The 10613-nt window shown below is 41.0% G+C and overlaps 1 pseudogene; it reads left to right on the forward strand.

The window, feature by feature from the left end:
- Positions 1-5220: 5220 nt before the first annotated feature.
- Positions 5221-5336, forward strand: LOC115031226 (small nucleolar RNA SNORA17; annotated as a pseudogene).
- Positions 5337-10613: the final 5277 nt, after the last annotated feature.

Raw genomic sequence — 10613 nt, forward strand, 5'->3', positions numbered from 1 at the left:
TAATGACTTATGTTGTTATTGCTTTGCCAGAGTCTCTAGTCACAGTCCTTACTCCACCACCACCCCCTACTGGAATAGTGCACTTGCCTCTAATAACAACTCCCAGGCATTTCTTGCTCCTACATATCCAGCCAGCTCAGATATTATAACATTGTCTTCTATAGGTGAATGATCAGATATTATAACACTGCCTTCCATAGGTGAATGATTCTCCTTTTATTAATTACCATGATGTTCACCTGCTTGTTTGGCTGCAGTGTAACAGTGTAACATTTATTCTTAGCATCTCAGCATCTGTTGCTTTGTATGCTCAAGGTCTATTCTCTGACAGCAACATATAGATGGTTACAACTGGCTTTTCACGGTTTCACTTTTATAGCACAATCACTAACACTCAATATTCTTGAGACTGGCATATAGAGGAAGATGACTTGGTGATCAGTGGAGCCCTGGCTGTTCTGGTAGAGCACCTAGGTTTGCTCTCCATCATGGTGGCTTACTAGGCCTAGGGGAGCAAGTGTCCCCTTATGGCTTCTGCAGGCACCAGGTGTGCATGCAGTGCACATATATACATACAGGCAAAACACACATAAAATTAAAAATAATAAATCTTTAAAAGTAAATTTTGGTCAGCCAGACAAGATGATAAAGGCACTTACCACCAAGCCTATGGCCTATTTTGGATTCCCCACACCCACTCAGTGGACAAACAACACCTAATACCCTCACTTGTCACATATATGTGTGCCACGAACACACACAAACACACACACACACAAACACACACACACAAACATACACACAAACACACACACAAACACACACAAACACACACACAAACACACACACAAATATACACACACACACTCACGCACACACACACACACACACACACACACACACACACACCATCTGAGAGCCAGCCTAATGTAAAATGGCAGGTGATGAGTTATTCTGAGTAATATTAATAGAGGCATCTGATGTGTTTTCTAACCTCATCCCTCCATATTTGCTAGAATAACAATAATCCCAGGACTGCAGATGACCCTAGAAGCAAAACTCAATTTAGAACTAAAGTCATTGAAAACATTTGAAGAGCAATAGGCAGACTAAACTAATAGGGCTTTGTGGCTTGTTTTTAAAAGAACCCCTTACTACCCCGATGAGTTCTTTCAAATAAGCTCTTTTCAGAAGAAAAATTCTGAATCATTCACTAGAATTTTTATTTCCTTAAAATGTGGCATTAAGCTTTAAATCATTAGATTGAGTTTAACAGATCCTGTTAAACAGTAATCCTGTTCGTAAAACAGTCCAAAGCAGAACTTTCGTCTGTTTTCCCTCCCAACTACTGTTTAAATTTATACTTATTAAGAGAGAAATAGGGCTTCTAGATGACTTTTATTTTTATTGGTTCATAGCTCTAAGTTTTAATTTTTACATCTTTATTTGAAATTATAATTAATTAATTCTTTTTCCGTTTTTCCCTCTAGCCCCTCCCATGTACCCTCTTACTCTTTCAAAGAAATTGTGTGTGTGTGCGCACATGCACATTTGCATGTGTATTTGTGTGTGTGTGTGTCCTGAAAAAGGCTGAGAGTGGGAGATGTCTTCCTCATGAAAGAGCACTCCTCCCCTGCTGTTGGTTATCCAATGCCAGATAGTCAGCCTTGACATCATACATATAAAGAACAAAACAAAGATGGCTAACTCATCTGCAGATTTCCACCGGTGGCATGGAGATACGGTTACAATCAGTCTCGGCATGTCTTGTTATTTGCCTTTGCCCAGCAGGGTAAACCTTTTTCTTATGAGTGCTGGCCATAAGAATCATCACTGGATTTCTTCTTCAAGGGATCAACTGTCCATAGAAATCATCTCTCAATGTCTAATTGGAGGCTTGTCTTTTGTTGTCATCAGTATTACCTATATAGAGTCACTGTATCCCCGTGCTCATAACTGTTATCCATACATTTTCCTCCTCAGTGGGGACGTGACTTAGTTTAATGCCCAGTTTGTGGATGAGACTGTCCAGGTTCAAATTCCAACTTCTTTTTATTTGTGTATAATCTGGGGCTAAACACTCATCATGTGAAATAGGTTGAAAAATATTATCTATTTCAAATGACAGAATGGAAAATAAACATAAAAACATAAATCATGCAGAAATAGCATTATCATAGAATGAACCAATATTTTTATTTGCTATCATTATGCTTCTAACATATTTTGCTCAAAAAGTCTTTTAAACTATTATATAGAATCTGTTTATTAGTTTATTTAATGGATTGTAAAGATTGCTCCATTCATGATTATACAAACCAATGGCTTTTAAAATTTAAATCTCTGTTTATTTCAGTGTATCTGTGGACATGAGAACTGAAGTTTGTAGTTTTCTCTGCATGGCAAGCCTACTGTACTCGCACTGTATATATAATAATATATATACAGTAAAATATAATAATCTCTGCCATCCTCTGGCGGCTACCAGACCGCCTTTATACTTGGTCTTTCCTTCACTCTCCATGGGAATCCAGTACTTTCTTGCCTATTCCTATTGGTTTTGTGATGATAGCATCATAGTAGGTTTAATATTTGATAGGCTAGTCCCGTATCAAGATTCCTATTCAATACGGTCTTCTTAGTAATTCTTAAATACTTCAGATTGTCCATTCAAATGTTATTCAGTACACACACACACGCACACATCATTAAATTATGTTTATCATTAATTTATGTATAAATATTTTGTGCACAGGTATGTGTGTTTATATGCATGTATGTGTACACATGTGCATAAGCATGTGTGCATGTGAGGCTACAGGGCACTAATATCTATTAATAACTCAATAATAATAATAATAATGATATTACTATTGATCTTGGGTGACAGCGTCAGGAATGTCATCCACCTCCTAACTTGGGTGGTCGGGAGGCTCTTTGTGTCACCTCCTCTGTAGTTATGGTATTGATTTATTGGTTACAAATGCGGTCCAGCACAGTTGTCGTTTCCTTTTTTCCCATTGGTTCTGAGGAGGACTCGGGCCTTCATGTGTATGTAGCATGCTCCTTTCGAGCAGAGCTATTTCCCAACTCATTCTCAATAACTGCTGCATTCTCTTTCACATGTGTGGCCATATGTGCTTTTTCAGAACATGCATCTTCTGTTTTCTCTTACCTTAGTCAGGCGTCTTCCTCTTCCTCTCCTCTTCTCCACTTCATCCTTGTCATTGGAGCGGCTTTCTTTCTCACAGCTTCTCAAATAGAAACATGCAGCGGTGATGCCGAGGTGCGGAAAGGCTGGAACCAGTTGGCTTGCTTTCAGCTCTGCTCTCGGATCTGTCCATCCTTAGCGCTTCAGGATAGTCAGTTGTTTACCAGCTAACAGTGCCAAGGGCAGGCTGGCATGGTGCTGGAATGGCAAGATGCTTCAGCTCCATGCCATCCCTAATAGATGGAAGCTGTTGCCTGGTTCTCTCTGTGAAGAAAGATTCTGAAAACAACATTTTTGACAGTGGATTTAATTATCAGATTTGAGTTGAGTTTGGCTGTTACTTACTAGCTGTCTCTGGCGCATCCTAGGCATTCAGCTGATAATTACTCAAATGAACCTCTATTGAGTCCTGTTAAGTTCAGTGAGGCTAACCATCTGTATCTACAGAACAAAACCACAATAACAGCTCTACGCATTTACTGTGAAGATGAAATGAAACAAGTGCCTTTGCATACAAATGCCGCCTCAGCAACAGAATGCTACAGTAGAAACGTGCAACAGGAAACTACAAGTTTGAGCATTGACCTGAGAAGTAACCCAGTGCCCAGTCACTGCGCTGTTGTTGCTCTGCTCTTCTGTTTCCTTCTTCATAGTTTAACATTCAACAGTAAGGGAGTAAGAGGAGCTTCGGCAGCACGGAGGAGCCGCTGAGCTTTGGGGCAGCGCATGAAGTTTGTCTGACACATGGTAAAATATGGTCTTGTGGTTCCCTCAGTCCCTCAACCTCAACTTTGTGTGTATGTGTATGTGTGTATTCGTATTTGTGTGTATATGTGTGTATATATGTGTGTGTAAAATAAATTCAATATAAGTTAGAAACTATAGAAAATAACTTAGAATAAAAATAATAAATGAGATATATATTAGGTCCAGTAGCATATCTGACTATAAAATTATATTGACCTGACTTAATGTATTTCAGTCTTTGAAATCTCAAGATTTCATCTGCAAGCCAGGTGTTGTGGTGCATACTTGATGTCTTAGTCAGGGTTTCTATTCCTGCACAGACATCAGGACCAAGAAGCAAGTTGGGGAGGAAAGGGTTTATTTGGCTTACACTTCCATGCTGCTGTTCATCACCAAGGAAGTCAGGACTGGAACTCAAGCAGGTCAGGAAGCAGGAGCTGGTGCAGAGGCCATGGAGGGATGTTGCCTACTGGCTTGCTTCCCCTGGCTTGCTCAGCCTGCTCTCTTATAGAACCCAAGACCACCAGCCCAGAGATGGTCCCACCCACAAGGGGCCCTCCCTCCTTGATCACTAACTGAGAAAATGCCTTACAGCTGGATCTCATAGAGGCACTTCCCCAACTGAAGCTCCTTTCTCTGTGATAACCCCAGCCTGTGACAAGTTGACACACAAAGCCAGCCAGTACACTTTAACCCTAGCATTTTGGAAGCAGAGGCAGGTGGATTTCTATGAGTTTAAGACCAGGTTGGTCTAGACAGTGCTAGGCTAATAATGATTACTCTGATTATTTGATCTTTGAAACATGATTTTCTTCTCCTCTAAGTTTAAGTTTTCTTGTTTATATCTAAGCTGGCCAAAACTAGACTCTATCATATTTTACTTCAAGCTCTTCAAACTGCCAGCAACTGATGCAGCTCAATAAGTTTCTGTAGGTCAATCAGTCATGTCGTCTATATTTAATAATAAATATTAGATGATGCAATCACTAAGCCAAAATCTTCAGTATATTTGAGGATGTATATTTGAGTTTCTATCTTAAAGAATATTCCATGTGTGTGCTCTTTAACTATCTATGAAGCAATTATGAGATGTCTGTCTATCAATTATCTATCTATCTATCTATCTACATTAAAAATATATTTTTAAAAATAAATATTAGCAAAGCTTTAGATATTGTGGAAAGGATAGCAAACCTGTAAGATAAAAAGTCTAGAGGTCTAATATAAGATATAAGGACTACAGGTAATAGGAATGTCGCAAGCCTGCCCCAGAGGCATCAGGTATGACTGATGGGTCATGAGTGCATCAGTAGGTGGCAGAGAGGAGAGAGAACCTATGGTCATCTGAATGATTGGTAGCCTAGAGGTCTCTGAAAATAGAGAGAGACTGAGATGGCTACCAGTCCAGCACCAGAGGGCCTGGACTGGGAGCTAGCCTGAGACAACCACTAGTCTGGCACCATGCAGTCCTGGGGGATGGGGTGGGGGAGGCCATGCCTAAGATGACTCCTACCCATCATCATAATACACAAGTTGGGCATAGCACTCCTGAGATGATCCCAGACACTTAGAGACCCCAAATGCCACTAGAAGGAGCAAGTTCGTGGTGGAGAAATAGAAGAGAGAGAGAGGAACAGACAGATGTGGGCACAATGAGGAGAAGCTGAACTGGAGACTGGAGAGTAGTGAGAAACAGCCTGATGTGAGTAGCTGGTGACACCATCTGGGGTCCTGGCCTGTGCCTCCATGGGGGGCCAGGTCTGGGCCCCATGGCCCCATAGCAGCAGGGGTTTGCTATCACAGAAGGCCAGGTGGACAGCCCTGGTCCGGACTGCTGCCTAGGGACATGATGATGTCCTAGGGCTGTGCAGAAATGTGCCCATTCCTAATCTAGACACAATGGGAGAGCTGGCCCTAGGGACATGAGAACAGGAGAGCTGACTCCACCCCTAGCCAGCTCCAGTTTCAGTTAAGGCATACAAACATGGGAGACCTGGCTCTACCAGTTGTCTTTGTGAGGTGGTGTAGACAAGGGAGAGATACCCTCCTCCCACCTTGTGCCTCACTACCTGTGGCAAGCGGGACCTGGCCCTGGTGTCATGAGGGCAGGTGAGCTGTCCCTACCCCTCACCTGCTACAGCACTCAGGAGAGCAGGCGCTGCACCTCATCTGGGCAGCACAGTAGAGCTGGCTCTGGATGGGTGAGTTGTGGATGGGCTGGTCCCAAGGATGTAAATAGAGCCAGCAGGCTGACCAGCTCAGATACTTCTCAGGCCCAGGTCCCAGGCTTTGAGTAGGCCCACTCCAACATTTACCCCATTAATGCATTAAGGGGCCAGCCTTGCACATCCAAAACTATGGGATTTCCATGACGCAGGGCAACAACAGAATATCTGAGAGGAATTCCAGAGAGATTCCTGTAGTAATAGTATAGCAGAAGCCAGAAGTCTCACCCCAGACCATTGACTCGCTGAACATTTGCAAACAAAGATGTGTGGACAGCTTTGTATCCTGTGGGACACTCTGTGACACACTACAGCTTCCACAAGGCGATCTCTTTCTTTGTTGTGGGAAAAGTTGCAAGAGTGAAGGATGGGTATGAAGGAAGAGAGAGATGAGTGGGATTGGGGTGCCTGATATGAAATTCAGAAAAAAACAATAAAAGTAAAAACACAAACAAACAAAAACAAACAAACAAACAAAAAACCAAACCACATTTTGTAAAGTAAAAAATAGAGAATGTTGCATGTGCTGTATAGGATTCATACTAGTATATATAGTTTATATATAATATCTATATCCTCTACTCCCAGGATCCCCCAAACAGACACAGAAATGAGTAGCTGTATAGACTGCTATACTTTAACCTGCCTCACCTTTATTATCTGTTTGCATCCCATGGTAGCAGACTGTATACCGAAATAACTTATGTTTAGTAACAAGACAACTTACTTTGTAAAAGACAAAGCTCCACATTAGTTTTCCAAATGTTTGATTTTAGGGGCTGGGAATGTATCTCAGTGGGTGGAGTGCTTGACTATCACACATGAAGCCCTGGGTTTGATCTCTAGCACTGCATCAGCCCGGCCAGTGGTACATGTTTGTAATCCAAACACCGGAGGGAATCCAAGGTCAGTCTTAGCTACACAAAGAGTTGGAGGTCAACCTGGAATGGAATACATGAGATCCTGATAAGAAAGAGAGAGGGAGAAGAAGAGGAGGAGAGAGGGAGTAAGGAGGGAGAGAGGAGAGAAAGAGGAGAGGGGAAGAGAGGAAAGAAGAGAGAAAGAGGAGAAGGAAGAGGAGGAGAAGAGGAGAAGAGGAGAGGAGAGGAGAGGAGAGGAGAGGAGAGGAGAGGAGAGGAGAGGAGAGGAGAGGAGAGGAGAGGAGAGGAGAGGAGAGGAGAGGAGAGGAGAGGAGAGGAGAGGAGAGGAGAGGAGAGGAGAGGAGAGGAGAGGAGAGGGAGTTTAGTCTAGGCTTAGTCATCGTTTACATGGAGCACTGTCCTACTGAAGGTCATTTTGAGGTCAATGATATTTTTCAACGGTGACCCCTTTCACAAGCCTCTCTTCTGTTGCCAACTGTCATTTCCTCCTCCTTCTTTCCTTTCCCTTTGACTGGGAAATCCCAGGGCTGGCCATGGTGCCACACCTTCACCAGTCCACCCACTGGTGACTCACTATGAAATTCAGTGAGAAAGGTTGTCTGCCACACAAGCCTGGTATTGAGTTCCCAGAAAGTGCCACTTAGAGACATGGGATCCTAGCTCTGGGAAATCTTTGAACCTTCTAGCTGAGAAGGAGTTCTCACTTCCCATCACAAGGAGTTAAAACTGTCCTATTTTGTGAGAAAATGCTCACCATGGTACTTGTATGGCTTTTATAGAGCCTGCCTCTCACCTACCAAGGAGATCTGCAAAGGATGCAGGCTGGCTACACTGGGGTCTTATGAAGGGAAAAGGAGGAGCAACGGCTTGAATGACATGGATTGCATTTGACAGTCAACCTCGACTGTGTGGCTATCTAACTGTCACAGTGCTTCTGAGCACTATTTGAGAACTACGCATGAGAAGACCATGGAATGTATATTTATTCCTTTGCCAGGGTTCTTAGCTGATGACACCCCTCCCAAAGGTCTATGATTACTCACACTTAACAGAAAACTATTATAAATACCTTTGACTTGAAAAGGCAGTTAACAATTTACATCATTGTGAATGTATTAAATCAGAAATTATTTTTTAAATGAAAGATTTTTGTGTGTGATTGTCAATATTCCACATACATTGTAGAGTAAGGCTGTGTTAACTATATATTCACAAGTAGAATTAGTAAATAGAATTAGTAAGTTGTGAATAGACCATTCAAGCCAGACTTTTGTGAATTAAACTAAGGAATTTCCCAGAAAGAAGGAAAATAAAAAGCGATTGTTGGAAATCTGGATTGTGCTTGAGAGAGATGATGTGGTTTAACGGTTATGGAAGTGGTCACTGCTAGGACAAAGTTTGATGCATTTACTGCTTCTGCTGCATATTCTTCTGAAAATAATGAGAGTGACAATTTTAAAGGCTTCAATTTATCCAAACTATCATTTGTATAATTCATAAACCAGCCCATTGTATCTTAAAATAAATTATAACTGTAATCTCCAATAATTAACTTACAGTTATTAGATTCATGAATTGTGTTAAGAGCATATTATTGAATTTTTGCCTTTATGAGTTCTCATGAAATGAAACTCCAAAGTGCTTTAAGTCTTCTGAACTGCCGAGGGCTCACTATGCATGCAGAGGGCCGGGCTTTTGATAGAGGGTTGAATGCAGTCCAGAACCTGGGTGCTGTACTCAAACCATTTGTACTGTTCAATTATTTATAAAACCACCTGGCTTTCAACACATTCAACCACAGACCAAAATTCATTTACATATTCCATACTGAAGCTCTACTACTAGTCTTGCTATAAAAAAAATATCTCTAGCAATTTAATGCTAAGCATGTGATGTTTAGCATATTCTTATGAGTTATATAAACAGTAATAAATTGGCCAACTTAAAGCTTTCACAATAACTTCTTGTGGGCTATGAGGATGGCTCAGCAGTTAAGAGCACTGACTGCTCTTCCAAAGGACCTGGGTTCATTTCCCAGTACCCACAGGGCAGCTCACAGCTGTCTGCAACCCCAGTTCCCCAGGATCCAACAACATCACACAAACATACATGCAGGGAAAATTCCAATGCACATAAAAATAACAAAAATAAAATCATTTGAAAATTGCTTCTTGCAATAGTTTCTGTGACATCGGCAAGCAATGTATGACACTGTTTTATCAGTGACCAGTTTTGTAAATTCAATAGTTATATTTCTTTAAATTTTAAGATAAATTTTGTAAATTGACTTTTAGTCATTAAATTTTAAATATTAATGGATTTCTCATTAATCTATTTGGAAAAAGAGATATAATACCAGCTCAAGTAATGCTGGAAATCTGTTTTTGACAGAACTGTTAGACTGTCCATGATTTGAGCCACGTCCATATTATAGCCATTAACTAAAACATAAAGACAAAAACATGCCATTGTATCTACTGTGTGAAAAATTGAGTCTCGTAACATCATAGGCATGGAAGCTGCTTATCACTTCACATTTAATACTCTGTTTGAAAGAGACCCATGACCCATTTAAGGTCAAAGTTCATACAACTGGCAAGTAATGGCGGCTTTATTGTGTGTCTGAGACGGGAAGTACACAAGAAGGAATTCATAGTGATAAATGTTTGGAATGAACATGTCCCATCGAAGCCTTAAAGACTTTCTCAAATGCAAATGAAGACAAAAAATAAATTATTAGAAGTAGTCAGTTTTATCCTGCACCACCATCAAAACAAACAAACAAAAACCCCAAACAATTACAACAAAGCACAAATTCATAGTTCTTGAACATTTTTGTGCTATTCAGAGTGAGTCTCATGGTCTAAGACCCACACATTCACTAAGCATGACAGACATTTACCAGTGTACTAAATAGGCCTTTACGGCCAGGCTTGAACCTTACTGTATTTGGAAAAAGGGCAATAATTCTCAGCCAAAATACCAAAGTTCCCTGTAACCCGCACACAGCCAAATCGTGCATACCTGCATACCGCACATAGCCGGAGCCCGTGATGAGGGCAGATATTTACCACACCAGAGTCACCTATCTGTATGCTCCTCCACTCAGTCATAACTCCATCATTTATCGTCATGGCTTGGCTTGGTGCTTAGCATTCTATAGCTGAGCTATGTGCAATGAACAAATTACATTCAGTGTAACTTCTCATAAGCAGAGCTCTGAGCATCTATTTCAATGGGGGGAGTTTTGTTTTGTTTTGTTTTAACATGTTAGATTTCTTTGGAGAAAGCTGGTATATCTTTCCAATTTTATCTCTTTTTCTTGTTGCTGTTAGAGAAAACTCACTTTCTAAGCACTATCAATCAGCGACTGGATTCCCAAATAATTCTTTTTAAAGTGAAAAATCAGCAGCAAGGCCACGTGCTCTGAGCATGTAGGTAGCTTCCTAGAATCTCAGGTGTAGTAAGTCACTGATAATGTGGGGAGTATTTTCTCAGAGTGAAATGCTACCGAATAATTTCCCCATTACATCAGTATACGTGGCATCG

The sequence above is a fragment of the Mus caroli genome, unplaced genomic scaffold (genome assembly GCF_978045245.1).
Source record: "Mus caroli unplaced genomic scaffold, Mus_caroli_1 scaffold_4, whole genome shotgun sequence".
NCBI classification, from domain to species: Eukaryota; Metazoa; Chordata; class Mammalia; order Rodentia; family Muridae; genus Mus; species Mus caroli.